At 38.6% G+C, this 15,954-nt stretch overlaps 1 long non-coding RNA gene across 1 annotated transcript; it reads right to left on the reverse strand.

Moving 5' to 3' along the window:
- Positions 1-3,420: 3,420 nt before the first annotated feature.
- Positions 3,421-7,462, reverse strand: LOC112790830 (uncharacterized). Its single transcript, XR_003196926.3, has 4 exons — positions 7,005-7,462; positions 6,814-6,916; positions 6,518-6,693; positions 3,421-3,628 (listed from the first exon to the last, which is right to left on the reverse strand). It is a non-coding gene; the product is annotated as an uncharacterized lncRNA (long non-coding RNA).
- Between the last annotated feature and the right edge of the window lie 8,492 nt (positions 7,463-15,954).

Genomic DNA, 15,954 nt, shown 5'->3' on the forward strand with positions numbered 1-15,954 from the left:
CTCTCTTCTAATTTTGTTTAATATGTGATTTGAGTTGCCATTGTAGGTAGGTTTTTCATTTCATAATTAGCTTGTTTGTGTACATTAGTTGCTAGTATATTAACATGTATGTTGTGCTTAGTAGTAATGGAATAAACCTCAAAACCAACTTGTATTTTATAAAGTGTGTGGTTTTTGACTGAATAAGGAGTTGTAGGCACCATGGGGAATCTTTGGGCAATTTAGAGCTTTTAGGCATTTTCTCAATAAAAAAAGGGGGGAGAACGCGCGCGCACGCTGTACGCGGACGCATCCATGAGCGGATGCACCACCATACACCTTCCAGAGAGTTAGGCCTATCTTGGGCGAACGTTGTGCCTCTAGCCTAACTCGTACCACGCGGACGCGCACTGCGCGCCTGTGCGCACATGCTTTTATAAGAAATTGTGCGCGCTCGCACACATGCCGTGTGCGCGCCAATCTGGTGACGCAACTCCCAGGCCAAATCCAGAGAGTTGCGCCTACTCTGAGCCAGCACCATGCCTCCAGCCCAACTCCTTGCACGCGTGCGCGCATCGTACGCGCACGCGTCCTTACCGACTTTCACCACCCACGCGTAAGCGCCTAAGGCGCGTACGCGTCGATCCCCAAATCCATCATTACACGCGGACGCGCACCATGCGCGTGCGTGCGTCAATTAAAAAAAAAGAAAACCCAACAACCCTAAGAAGTGCCTGCATGCTTGTTAAACCATAATATGCAACCCCCTTACATTACGTTCATTCTCTCACAATAATTAGTACGCTTTGATTGTGTAACTTGTTGCAACTTAACATCACTTTCAATTTCTCATAGTTACACAATTGGACTTTATTGTTTGTAACACCAATTATTGTGAAGTCCATTTTGGCATTTCTATATATTCATGCTTGTGAACATGAGCGTTGCGCATAACTTGCAATTCTCTCACCGTTAGGAAATTCTCCATCATACCACTAATTACCAACTTCACTTTTCTAACTCACTGATTTCCTTAACCACTAACTTCACTTTTCCTTACACTTGACCCTTTAACAATTCCCTTAAGGTATGATGGTGCATATGCCTAATCTGTGAGAATTGTGACACTTTGATTGGAATCCTAAATTCTTGGTTTATGTTTCCAATTTTTCTAGGCTTACTTGCAAACCAAGTTTTCTATTCCAAGTTCACATCATGATGACTTGCCATTCATCTTGCATCCTGAATATGCTCCTATTTGCTTCATACTACGTGTTTAATTGCTCATATTCTACCATATTCTACTTTCAGGATGTCGAACAAAAGAAAGAGGAAGAGAACACTAGAACCGACTCTTGCCTCACTTCAAGCATATGCTCCACAAACCACTAGATCTCGCGCTGACATTCCGGATTAGCATCGGGGACGATGCTTAATCTTAAGTGTGGGGAGGACGCCTTTGGCACCACATTTTGGGCACATTTCCTAGTTATATTTTCCTAACATTGTGTTAGATATTTTTGACACATTTTAGTTGTTGCATACTCTTTTATTGTGGATGTTAGATATTAGTAGATTTTTCTCTATATAGTTATCTTCTTAGTAGCTTGTAGTTGTGATTAGAAAATATTTTGGAATTATTAAGACGTAGTCAACCCTTTTACATATGAAATTTGTTTTAATTGGAGATAGAAAGGGAAAACTAAGAAATTTTGGAATTTTTCAATCACAACAATGCTTAGTCAAAATAATGGAACTTTTCAAGGAACCTGTTCATAATCTGGGTCGAGCTGACCGACCCGGGATGTTTAGCGACAAGGCGACCGACCTCTTCAGGTCAGACTATCCGACCTCTTCTCAAAGAGCTTGGCCAAATCGACAGGAAAGCCCAATAAAGGGTCCAAATAGAGGAACACGACCCAAATCCAGAGGCAATCCCAGCCTACAGAGATAAAGGCGGTTCATTGAAGATAAGCTGACCTCACCCAAAAGATAAGATAAGATAAGATAAGATAACTAACTTATCTTATCTAGAAAGGTCACTTCTCACCATTATAAATACACTAGAGCACCCAGGTATAACTCATACTCTGATTGTACTCAATACCTACTTAATACCCTTGCTAACTTAAGCATCGGAGTCCCTTGCAGGTACCCCCATGATGACAAGTCATCATATACCCATTCTTCAAGCTAATTTCACTTGTTTTGTTAGCATTTATGCACTTTCTTGCATCCTAAGTAAGTGATTTGGAGTGAAAATGCATAACTTCTCTAAATCAAGCAACCACCATGAAATTAATGTTAAATCATGAGGTTTGAGCTAATTTTAATTGAATTTTAATTGATTTATAAGCCTATTGAATTTAGTGATACTTGGAGTGGTTGTTTTGGTTTATTGTAGGTGAAGAAAAGAAAAGAAAAGGAAAAGCGTGGCCTAAGAAGTGTAGCCTAAGGAAAGGAAAGCGTGGCCGAAGCAATAAGAAGCGTGCCGCATGCTAAGGGGGAGGCAACATTGCCCTCCACAAGGGCAGACTGCCCTCTAGGAGGGCAACATAAGAGAACCAAGAAGAGAAGGCAACTCTGCTCTGCCCACTACAAGGGCAGAGCACAAAATGTGCCTTGGGACCAAGAGGAAGAGAACATTGCCCTGCCCTTGTGGAGGGCAGAATCGGGCTCTCTAAGGAAGAAATTCAAGGGAAAAATGTCACCCATGCATGCTACAAGGATCGAACAAGGAACCATGAGGAAGCCAAGAACTAAGGTTGATTGCCGTGCCAAGAAGCCAAGGAAATTAATTGAATTTGTGCCCCAGCCGTGTTTCGAACACGGGACGTGGAAGAGGAAACTCTGCCCTGCCCTTGGCGCGGGCAGGGCAGCATTTGGATTGGCGCACGATCTTGGCGCACCACACACAAATCTGGCGCACCAAATCCTCTCCTGGCAGCACCAGCGCGCACCACAATCCTCTCCTGGCAGCACCAATTTTTTCTGCCCTGCCCTCCGCGAGGGCAGGGCAGCATCCTATGCACCAAGCTCAATTCTGGCGCACCAACTTTGGATTCTGGCAGCACCATGACACGTTCTGGCAGCACCAAGACAAATCTGGCGCACCAACTTTTCCTACCCTGCCCTTGGCGCGGGCAGGGCAGCGTTCCACGCATCAGGGCAGCATCCTATGCACCAAGCTCAATTCTGGCGCACCAACTTTGGATTCTGGCAGCACCATAACACGTTCTGGCAGTGTAACATCCCTTCCAGCAAAATACCTTGCTTAAGTCAGGGTATTTCTACTAGAAAGAACGTTACGTGACCTTTTCTAATATTAACTACTTAATTATCAAGCCTTTGTATCGAGTTCGCGTTTTAGTTTTAAGAAAATTCCAGAAAATTTGTTTTCTTTTTTTTTTATTCATTCAAGACATGTATCAAAGATGAGCATTGCACATAATAATAACAATCATATAAGTATTATTAATAGTAACTCTTATACATAGGAAGTCATATAAACCCAAATACAACACCTACCCCTCTGATAAAATAAAACTTCAAAGGAAAAGAGCGAGGGGACTCTATGAAAGCAATTAAAACCATAGAGAAAACCTACTAATCGCTCGCAGCTTCAAATTGCGTCTTCAAACCTGTGTCACTGAAAGGGTGGAAAATTTGGGGGTGAGAACCAAACCACATGTTCTCAGTAGAGGTAGAGAATGCCGTGAAAGTAAAGAACAAAGCGCAAATAGTTAATTTCATTCAGATACATCTAAAAGAAAATTAACCTTCTTTAAAAGCATTAGTTAATTATTCAAAATCCTAAACCCATATTTTCTTTATAAAACTCTCAAAAGTTTCCTAGACTGTATGAATGACTAATTTGTTCCAAGCATAGGTTCATTAAGTCTATGCTGAACCAGCTTAATCTTTCATACTTTACTAAACCTCAAACACAAACCAATCACGGCCTCAGGCCTAAGCAATTCAATCAACATCCAATTCACCACAATCCAGTCAATCAGTTACAACCACAAGTAATGAGGTTCAAACACAATCAAGAGCAATTACATCAAGTATAGCAATTAGCAGTTAAACAGAATTATTCATTTAGGCAAACCAATTACAATATACACACCCAAACAATGTCACATAGATGCATATGATGAATGTCTAGTCCTAGTGCAGGTAATGAGCTCATTTGTCGGTTACATACCCGCTCCCGACGTTATCCAGCAACCTCTGTCTGGATAAGGCTTTCCTATTGGCTATACCCCTGTGTACAGGAAATAACCCCTCTGCCACCACAGGGTCCACTGCACGCAGGAAATAACACATCTGCCACTGCAGGGATATACGCCGACACACCTTCTGTATACAGGAAATAACCCCTCTGCCACTACAGAAATGGAACAGGTGGTCACGGTACTTCTGTAGCAGGAAATAACCCCTCTGCCTTACAGAAATAAAATTGGATCTGTACCGTAGGAAAGCGTTCTCAGTAATCATACCATTATCTATCTGACTGCCTCACTGCAACAGATGATCATACAAGTATATCTGGAGTTGCCTTAATGCAACAAATGAATAAACACATCTCAGGGGTTGCCTCAAGCAACAAATGACCTTTCAACAGGTACTCTGCTTGTTTATTCTCTTTTGTAATCATAAATATGCAAGCGGGACAAAACCCACGTCCTTGCCCACAATCCCGTATACCAAATAATCTTTTCTTAAAAGAATCATTGAAGTTATTATCATTAGATAAACCTTAAATATTGATTTTGGTTAAGTCCTTATAAAAATTTGAACATAATCTCCTTTAAAAAATAGGACTTAGCCACCCTTACGGGTCCCAACCAAACAATTTACCAAACTCTTTTCAACCTTTCCAATATCAATTCAATTCAGAAACAAACAAATTCCAACATTGAATCAGCCATATAATGCTAAGGTTCATCTTTAATTTTATGAACTCATAACTGTCACTCAAGCATTCTCAACACCCTATCTTCTTTTCTGTTTTTAATATAGCAAATGAACTCAGAATTGCGCAAACTTTATGTCCAGGCGTTCGTCTTGAAATAAGCTTTCTAACAAACTAAAGATCATAATTTTCTGGTTTCTCTAGCCTTAGGAATAAAGGAAAAACCGAGACTGCTCTGCAGTGCGTAAAACCAGAAAAGCAGCAGCAGCATGTGACATTCAAAATTCAATATAAAATCCAAGTTAAATCCAATGACTTTGAAAATTAATACAGTTCAACTTCACTCATCCAAGTTTCTTTTCCAATTGATTTCAGGTCAATATCATTTTTAATGAAGAAGTTATATAACCTAGAAGCTGACTAATTTTCTGCAAAATTCTGTTTTAAAAGTTAATGAACTTATCTTCTTCCAAGTCCCATAACTTACTCATTAAAACATGGATAGCCCTGAAATTTAAGTCACATATGCTAAACATATTTAATTTTCATTTCCAATTGGTTGCATCTCAATATCATTCCAGATTCAAAAATTATAAAGCCTCAAAGTTACTTACTTAGAAAACAAAGCTTGACTTTTACTGCATAATACATCTTTCTTTGAAAATCCAAATCTTTAAAACCACAACTCTAACAATTCTAGATTTTTATGAAATTAAAGTATTAGGACCAAAGTTTCATTTAAAATTGGTTCCATTTCAAAATTCCAAGTGCAGAATTTCTATTAAAGGAATCAAGTTGCTGCTGTGTTAAACGTTCTGCAGAAAAAACCAGATTTGACATCCCCAATTCAAAAATTTACCATAAATCATAAACTTAATGAAAAAGTCTCAAATTTACCAGTTTAGTTCCTTGTATCCCCAAGTTTAACCCAGATTTGGTTCCACGCAATTCCGATAAACACAGAATTAGTTATAGCTTTTCAAAACTGCTGACTCAGTTTAGAAGTTATGCAGAAAATCAGATTTTGGAATTCAACTTTAGAAAATCATAACTAGTTCTCTAACTGATACGAAACCTTAAAAATTGAATTTCCACAATTACACTTAATATAATTTACTTAACATTTCAATTCTTATAATTTCAGTCACTATAGAGTTACTAACTCACTTTCAAAGTTGCCGTTTAATTTCAAAGCTCAGCTTGTTCAGCAAGCAATTCAACATCTCAAATTCAATCCTTTAAACATTCTCTAAACCCAATTCCAGTCAATCATCAACTAAATCCATCACCGATAGAATAATTATAAAACCATCTCAACAGCAACAATTCCAACATAATCCATCAAAATTCAGAATTTTCATCAATCACTCTTCAACATTTCATATTCCACCCATGATCAATCAATTTCACAAAATCCTCAATTTCAATAAATTCACAGCCACAATTCAACATCCACACAACCAATCAATAGCACTATCAATAATTCCAATTACACTTCACAAACACAATTTAGCATTCATATCATCAATTAATCACTCACAACAATTAAGACTATTTGCAGATTACTCAATAAACCTTGCGGGCATTCTAAAATTAAAACCATTTAATTAAACCCCCTACCTCGATGTCGCAATCGCATACTTTAACGTAACAACTCTCTTCTCTTTTAGTTTCAAGGCAGCAGCGGTAACTCTCACGCAACCGGAACAGCAACAATATTAGCCTTCGCAGCACTGACCATGGTTGCAGTAAGATAGAGGATTCAAATTGGATAAGAATCCAAAGCAATTTCAGCTCTAAGAATTCAAGACAAAGCAAGAACTAAAATAGAATTAAAACCAGAACATGGCAACCACAGCAGTGACAAAACAAAACGTGTAAATGGATCAACTCTAAGGAGAAGATAAGACCAGTACCCAGATAGCAAAATCAGAATCAGTAACAGCTTCAACCGTCCCATGGCAGCACCAGCTTCAATACTCGACCTAATTGTAACAGGAAATAGGTGCCAGAAAGGGGCTGAGCAACAAAGATATAGGCAACCATGATTAAAACAAGCACATGGAAGAGAAACAAAGTATAATCAGAGTAAGGGTGAGAGTGTTACGGTTTCAAAAATAGGAAAATTAAAATCAGAACAAGGAGGAAGACACTGGCTGAATTAAGAGTTGGTGACAGCAGCTTGCTTTCTCTGATTACAAGCTCCATCCACGGCAGCTCCAAAAATCAAAAGGACAGCGATTAGAAGCAGGAAACGCCGTTCTTGTAGCAGCTCCAAATCAACAACAACCGTATTACCCTCCCCGTCAGTCTCACTTCTCCGTTATTCTTCCTCTTCTCCTCTGCCCTAACCAACGTTGACAGTGGTGAGGGGAGCTTCAGCGGCAGCTAGAAGTGCGACAGCCTCCCTCCCTCTTCTATTCGACAGCAACAGCAGCCACGGTGGCAGAGACACCCACCAGCGCTACTCCCCCCTTCCCCTGTTTCTCAGTCTCTCGTCTCCCCCTTTTCTCCCTCGAGCTCCCCTGTTTCCTTTCTTTCCCATTCTGTTTGTGCGTGTGTTTTGTGAATTTAGGGTAAAATTAGGATTTTATAACGAAACAAGGATAGATATGAATAGATATTTTGATAAAATTGAAGAGTAGAGTAATTTTAAAATCAAATATACTCTCTTAAAAATATATAAGAACATTATTTATTAACATATTGCTAAGTTCAATTAATTATTTATAGTGTAAATTATAAAATAAGCATATTAATCACATTTTTATAAAATATAGTTTACACTCAATACCAATTATTCAAATTAAATAATATAACCTTTTATTATTTTTCTATCACCGAAACTTAAATTTCAATTTACAAAATATCTAATTATAATAAAATTACTTAAACTTTAAGTATTTATAAAAATCCATTTAATCATTCCTAATAAATAAATCTCCTAGAGCTCAAAGTAATAAAATAAACCATAATTTATTCATAATAGAAATTACTTAAATTAAATTATATAATACTTCCATTACTAAATTTTATTTCCAAAGCATATGAAATAACCAATTATAAAAATTACATAAAAATATTGATTAACTTAAACTCCAAATATTAATAAAACTAATTTAATTATTCTTAATCGACTAATTTATAAAATAAGATATCAAATTAATAAAATAAATCGTAATCCTTTTAAAATAATAGTTACTTGAATTAAATCATACAATTCTTTCTTATTTTTCAATTACTAAAATTATACAAAATATTCCATTATAGAAAATTACTTAAGAATCTTATTTGATTTAAAACGAAATTATCTCCGAATCTATTTAATTATCTCTAATAAAATAATTTCTAAAATTATAAAGTTTAAACTCAATAAGGTAAAATCACAATTTATTTATATTTAGATTTTTTTAAAAATGCGGGATGTTACAGGCAGCACCAAGACAAATCTGGCGCACCAACTTTTCCTGCCCTGCCCTTGGCGCGGGCAGGGCAGCGTTCCACGCATCAGGGCGCATCAAACTCGCACAAGGCCGCACCAGCCGCACCACGGACGCACCACCATGCACCAATTTTCTGCCCTGCCCTCCACAAGGGCAGGGCAGCCTCCTGGGAGTGACTTTTAATGGGCCAAAAATTCAAATTAAAAATCCATTTGAATTCATTTCTTCACCAAATCAAAAGCTCATCCAAATCCCAAAATCTAAGAATAGAAAGTGTATAAATAGAAGCTAGTTTGATGTAATTAGGACCTTTTTTTGAATTTTTTACTTTTTGACTTACTTTTGGTTTAGCCTTTGAATTTGCACTTTCTTTGAGCTTTCTTGAGAGACTTGACCGAGCACTAAGAGGATCAAGGGAGAATTGACTGATCTCCTTCCTCATTCTTACTTGGGCAATTCTACTCTTCTGTTTCTGAGTTTTGGGTGTGTGAAATTGAGAAAATTCTGTCTCAATTCCCATTCAAACTCTTTTCAATTTGTTTTCTGCATAATTGAATCTGATTTTTGTTCTTCTACTGCTTTCTCTTCTAATTCTTGTCAATTGCTTTGCTAACTTGGATCTAGGAAAGCAAATAGAGATCTAGGCTCTGCTACCTAGTCTCTTGAGACCTGAGACCCAATTTTACTTTTGGTTCTTCTGTGAACCTCTGCTACATTTTATTTCCTTTCTGTTTGAATGCTTATTGCTTCTGATTCAATTTTTGCTCTCTTAATTGTTGCAATTTACTTTCTCTTGGTTTAGATTCTGCAATCCCAGTCCTCAAACCCCTTTTATATTCAAGCCATTTATCTTTCTTGCCATTTAAGTTACTGTAATTTACATTTCTTGCACTTTAAGTTTCAGTCATTTACTTTCTTGTTCTTTAAGCTTCTGCAAATTTATCTTCCTGTTCTTTAATTTACTGCACTTTTCCCTTCCCCCTTTACATTTACTGTCATTTACTTCTTGTTAAACACACATCACTCAACCAAAACTTGATTCGCTTGACTAAATCACCCACTAAACTAAAATTGCTCAATCCTTCAATCCCTGTGGGATCGACCTCACTCATGTGAGTTATTATTACTTGATGCGACCCGGTACACTTGCCGGTGAGTTTTGTGTTGGATCGTTTTCCACACATCAAGTTTTTGGCGCCGTTGCCGGGGATTGAAATAGATTGACAATGATTAAGTGAAGTGGAGGTCTAGATTAAGCACTTTTTCTTTTCTGTTATTCTAATTCTTACTAACACACTAACTGTTTGAATTTTTGCTTAAACTAACTAAAACTTCATTCTAGCTATAGAGTGAAGTTTCATTGGCTTTCTGAGTTTGTGTGTTTATTGTTGTGTGTTTGTATGTCAGGTATAGGAAGATCTTCCCCTATCATCTCTGAAATCGATCAAAGGACTCTTCGGAGAATAAGAAGAGCCGAAAGAGGGAAGAACGTTGTTGGAGAAGAAGAATCTGAGGAGGAATTCCAAGAGATGGAAGGAGATACCAATCAACCAGGAGAAGGAGCCAACAATAATCAACAACAGAGAAGAGTCTTGGCTTCATATACATTTGCAAATGCTAGGCATTGTGGGAGTAGCATTCTTCCTCCCAATGTCAATGCAAACAATTTTGAACTCAAGCCACAACTCATCACTCTGGTTCAAAACAATTGTTCTTTTGGAGGAGGGCCTTTGGAGGATCCAAATCAACATCTATCCACCTTCTTGAGAATCTGTGACACAGTGAAAACAAATGGTGTGCCCCCTGATAGCTACAAGTTGCTGCTCTTCCCATTCTCTCTCAGAGATAAAGCCACTCAATGGCTAGAGACCTTTCCAAAAGAAAGCATCAACACTTGGGATGACTTGGTGAGCAAGTTTCTTGCCAAATTCTATCCACCTCAAAGAATCCTAAGGTTGAAGACTGAGGTTCAAACGTTCACTCAATTGGAGGCTGAGAACTTATATGAAGCATGGGAAAGGTATAAGGCTCTATTGAGGAAATGTCCACCAGAGATGTTCACTGAGTGGGACAAGTTACAAAACTTCTATGAGGGACTCACTCTTAAAGCTCAAGAAGCTCTTGATCACTCTGCCGGAGGCTCATTACAACTCATGAAGACCACAGAGGAAGCTTAAAACCTTATTGATATGGTGGCCAACAACCAATATTTCTTTGCTCATCAAAGACAACGCCAACCATCACAGAGAAGAGGAGTAATGGAGTTGGAAGGAGTTGATTCAATTTTAGCTCAAAACAAGATGATGCAGCAGCAGATTCAACAACAGTTTGAGCAAATGGCCAAAAGAATTGATGGCTTGCAAGTGGCAGCAGTGAGCACCACAAGCCAACCACCAACCACTTGGGTGCAAAATGAAGAAACTCAAGAGGAGCAACAGCAAGAGCAAGTCCAATACATGCACAACCAAAATCCTGGAACAAATGAAGTCTATGGGGATACTTACAATCCATCTTGGAAGAACCATCCCAACCTCAGATGGGGAGACAACCATAATCAAAACCAACAACCATGGCAAAGAAACACAGGCCAGAACAATTGGAAAAACACAAACCATAACCCCCAGCCAAACACTAACCAAAATACATACAGAAAACTACAAAACAACTACCCAAATTCTAACCAATACCCACCCAATAACCAACCAACTAACCAAAACACTTATCATCATCCATCAACACCCCAAAATCAACCCACCTCACAAGACTCACAGAGAATCACCAATCTAGAGCTGCTCATGGAGAAACTGATGAAGAACCAAGAATTGACAACCAAGAACCAATAAGCCTCCATGAAGAACCTAGAGAGGCAGATTGGACAAATCTCTAAGAAGATTTCTGTTGAAAAACCATCAAGTTCACTACCTAGTGACACCATTCCCAACCCAAAGGAAGAATGCAAGGTCGTGCAACTAAGAAGTGGAAAGATGTTAGTGGATGGTAACCAAGGAGCAACAAAGAAGCTTATGGAGAATGACACTGAGCCAACAAAGAATGATGAAGCCATCAACAAAGACATGATAAGCAAGAATGCTCCAGAAAAACTCACAGAGGAAGAAAGCAAACCACAGAATTTGAAGAAAGGAAAGCAAATCATGGAAGAACCAACCCCAAAACAGCATCAAGTGGAGAAGAGCCCAACACCACCACTACCTTATCCACAGAGATTTCACAAGGAAACAAAGGATCAGCACTTCCACAAATTTCTTGAGACTTTCAAGAAGTTGGAGATCAACATACCTTTAGCTGAAGCTTTGGAGCAAATGCCTTTATATGCCAAGTTCTTAAAGGAGCTCATCAACAAGAAAAGAGATTGGAATGAGAAGGAAACGGTGATGCTTAGTGAGGAATGTAGTGCCGTGCTCCAAAAGGGAATCCCACCAAAACTCAAGGATCCAGGGAGTTTTGTAGTGTCATGCACTATAGGCAAACTATCCTTGGACAAAGCTCTTTGTGATCTTGGAGCTAGTATCAACTTAATGCCCTTGTCCATGATGAAGAAGTTGGCCATAGAAGAGCTCAAACCCACCAGGATGTCACTAGTCATGGCAGACAGATCAATCAAGACACCAAATGGAATTGTAGAAAATTTGCTAGTAAAGGTTGGAGAGTTTATCTTCCCTGCAGACTTTGTAATCCTAGATACCGATGAGGAAGGCAACAATTCAATCATCTTGGGCAGACCATTTCTAGCAACTGCAAGAGCCATTATTGATGTGGAAAAAGGAGAAATGATTTTCAGAGTACACAATGAGCAAATGATCATCAATGTTTTTAAGTCAATGCAACACCCCCCAGAGAAGGAAGATCATTTGAGGGTAGACATGATAGAGAGCCTGGTGGAAGAAATGTTAGACATTCATCAGCATGAGCAAGAAGAAGATAATCAAGAAACAATAGAGGAACATGTGGCTGAGGCTTTCATAAACAAAGAAGTGGAACTAAGCCAGAAAGAAGAGGTGCCAAAGCAAGAATTGAAGCCATTACCTTCTCATCTCAAATATGCATTTCTTGGCACTTCAGAAAGCCTCCCGGTGATCATCAATTCAGCTTTGACAAAGAAAGAAGAAGGAGAGCTTCTTGATGTTCTCAGAGCTCACAAGGATGCCTTAGGATGGACCATTGATGACCTGAAAGGCATCAGCCCTACAGTATGCATGCATAAGATTCTTTTGGAGGACAATTCCAAAGCAGTAATTCAACCTCAGAGAAGACTCAACCCTGCAATGAAGGAAGTCGTCCAGAAGGAAGTAATGAAATTATGGAATGCAGGAATCATATATCCTATTTCTGATAGCTCATGGATAAGCCCAGTCCAAGTAGTACCAAAGAAAGGTGGGATGACAGTCATTGTTAATGAGAAGAGTGAACTCATTCCCACCAGAACTGTGACAGGGTGGAGAATGTGTATTGACTATAGAAGGTTGAATGATGCCACACGCAAAGATCACTTCCCACTCCCCTTCATTGATCAAATGCTTGAAAGGTTGGCTGGCCATGCTTATTATTGCTTCCTGGATGGTTATTCTGGGTATAATCAGATAGTGGTGGATCCAAAAGACCAAGAAAAGACTTCATTCACATGCCCAGTTGGAGTTTTTGCCTATAGAAGAATGCCATTCAGATTATGCAATGCCCCAGCCACTTTTCAAAGGTGTATGCTTTCCATTTTCTCAGATATGGTTGAAAAATTTTTAGAGGTTTTCATGGATGACTTCTCTGTTTTTGGTGATAGTTTCAATACTTGCCTAAACCATCTAACTCTTGTTTTGAAACGGTGCCAAGAAACTAATTTGGTTTTGAACTGGGAGAAGTGCCATTTCATGGTACCTGAGGGGATTGTTCTTGGTCATAAAGTTTCAAGAAGAGGAATAGAGGTTGACAAGGCAAAAGTAGAAATAATAGAAAAACTCCCTCCACCAACTAATGTGAAATCTGTTAGAAGTTTCTTGGGGCATGCAGGATTTTATAGAAGGTTTATCAAAGATTTTTCTAAAATAGCCAAACCCTTGAGTAACCTTTTAATGATTGATCAACCTTTTGTTTTTGATAAAAATTGCCAGCATGCTTTTGAAACTTTAAAACATAAACTCACAACAGCACCAATTATCACACCACCGGATTGGAACTTACCATTTGAACTCATGTGTGATGCAAGTGAAATTGCAATTGGTGCTGTACTTGGACAAAAGAAGGGAAACTTGCATCATGTCATATATTATGCAAGTAAAGTATTGAATGAAGCTCAAAAAAATTACACTACAACAGAGAAGGAATTGTTAGCTGTAGTCTATGCATTTGATAAGTTTAGATCGTACTTGATAGGATCTAAAATTGTGGTTTATACTGATCATGCTGCTCTCAAGTATTTGATGTCAAAACAGGATGCTAAACCAAGACTTATCAGGTGGATTCTACTCTTACAAGAATTTGACATTGAGGTAAGGGACAGGAAAGGCACTGAAAATCTAGTTGCTGATCATTTGTCAAGACTACCACCAGAAACAATTCAAAAGGCTTCATTACCTGTGAATGAAAGCTTCCCAGATGAACATCTTATGCTGATCCAACAAACACCATGGTTCGCTGATATGGCAAACTACAAAGTAGGGAGAAAGATACCGCAAGAATTCACTAAGCAACAAGTGAGGAAACTAATCAATGAAGCAAAGAAGTTCTTGTGGGATGAACCCTATCTGTTCAGAAGGTGCTCTGATGGAATAATCAGGAGATGTATTCCTGAAAGTGAAACAAAAGATATATTATGGCATTGCCATGGCTCAGCTTATGGTGGACACTTTGGTCCAGAAAGAACAGCAGCAAAGATTCTACAAAGTGGTTTCTATTGGCCAACCATCTTCAAAGATGCCAGGGAGTTTGTCCACCAATGTAATGAATGTCAAAGAGCAGGAGGACTAACAAGAAGGAACGAGATGCCACAGAACTTCATTTTGGAAGTAGAATTATTTGATCTATGGGGCATTGATTTCATGGGACCCTTTCCTCCTTCTTATTCATTTAGATATATCTTGGTAGCAGTGGAATATGTTTCAAAATGGGTGGAAGCCATAGCCACAACTACCTGTGATGCACAAATTGTCCTTCAATTCCTAAAGAAGCACATCTTTACTAGATATGGAGTGCCCAAGGGTCTCATCAGTGATGGTGGTGGCCATTTCTGTAATAGACAAATGGAGAAACTTCTCCACAAATATGGAGTTATTCATAAGGTAGCCACACCATATCATCCCCAAACTAATGGGCAAGCAGAATTAGCAAACAGGGAACTAAAGAAGATCCTAGAAAAAACAGTTGGTAGCACAAGAAAGGATTGGGCTAGGAAGTTGGAAGATGCACTTTGGGCATACAGAACAGCTTTTAAAACTCCTATTGGGAAATCCCCATTTCAACTGTTATATGGCAAATCTTGTCATCTCCCTGTAGAGCTTGAGCACAAAGCCTTTTGGGCCACTAAACTTCTAAATTTGGATTCTGAAGCAGCAGGAGAGAAAAGATTGTTGCAGCTGAATGAGCTAGATGAGTTTAGGCTAGAAGCCTATGAAAATACCAAGATATACAAGGAGAAAGCTAAGAGATGGCATGACAGGAAGATTTTGAAGAAAGAGTTCAAACCTGGACAACAAGTACTCCTGTATAATTCACGGCTCAAGATATTCCCTGGCAAGCTTAAGTCTAAATGGACTGGTCCATACTTGGTGACTAAGGTTTTTCCTTATGGGAGTATTGAATTGCTAGATGAAGCAACAAAGAGTCAGTTTACAGCGAATGGTCATAGAGCAAAACTGTATCTAGGGGGGCAATGGAACAAAGAAAAGGAGGTCCAGAACCTAAATCCCTCTTGAAGCAAAAATGAAGATGTCAAGCTAGTGACAATAAAAGAGCGCTTGTTGGGAGGCAACCCAACCTGAGGTAGTTTCTTTTCATAGCTTTTTCAATAAAAATGTTGAGTAATTGTTGTGCATTGCAAGGAGTTAAGTTTGGTGTTGCACACCAAAACAATTTGAGGGAGAATGAAAACTTCTAAGTTTGGTGTTCCACCAAAAATATCATTTAATACATTCTCACCTCTTGCATGATTCTAGCTCCAAGCAATCAAACATATTATTCAACTGTTGAATTGTTTTCTAGCTTTTATCTCATTAACCTTTAGCAAGGATACATGGTTTCAAATATGGTTGACTTGTTGCATCTGAGGCAATGGCAAACAATTAAGTTTGGTGTCCCTACACCAAAATCAATCCAAGAACCACACTCAGTTTATACATACTAACCATATAATTAAGGGCTTGAGAAGCAAGCAACTTTGAGGATTATGCAGGACATGAGTCAACAATTGAAGACACTATGCATCTTAACTCAAAGAGAACACAACAGAAGGAAGAATCAAAGGGCTGCAACTTCAAAGGTTGTATCTGAACTTAATCCTTGCTGCTGTGTATTGTTTCGAACATGGGAACCATTGTTTGTCTTGCTAAATTGTTTATCTAGCTGCAAGTGAAATTGTTTGCTAAAAATGCTAAATCTGCATAATGCTTG

The sequence above is a fragment of the Arachis hypogaea genome, chromosome 3 (genome assembly GCF_003086295.3).
Source record: "Arachis hypogaea cultivar Tifrunner chromosome 3, arahy.Tifrunner.gnm2.J5K5, whole genome shotgun sequence".
Classification (NCBI taxonomy): Eukaryota; Viridiplantae; Streptophyta; class Magnoliopsida; order Fabales; family Fabaceae; genus Arachis; species Arachis hypogaea.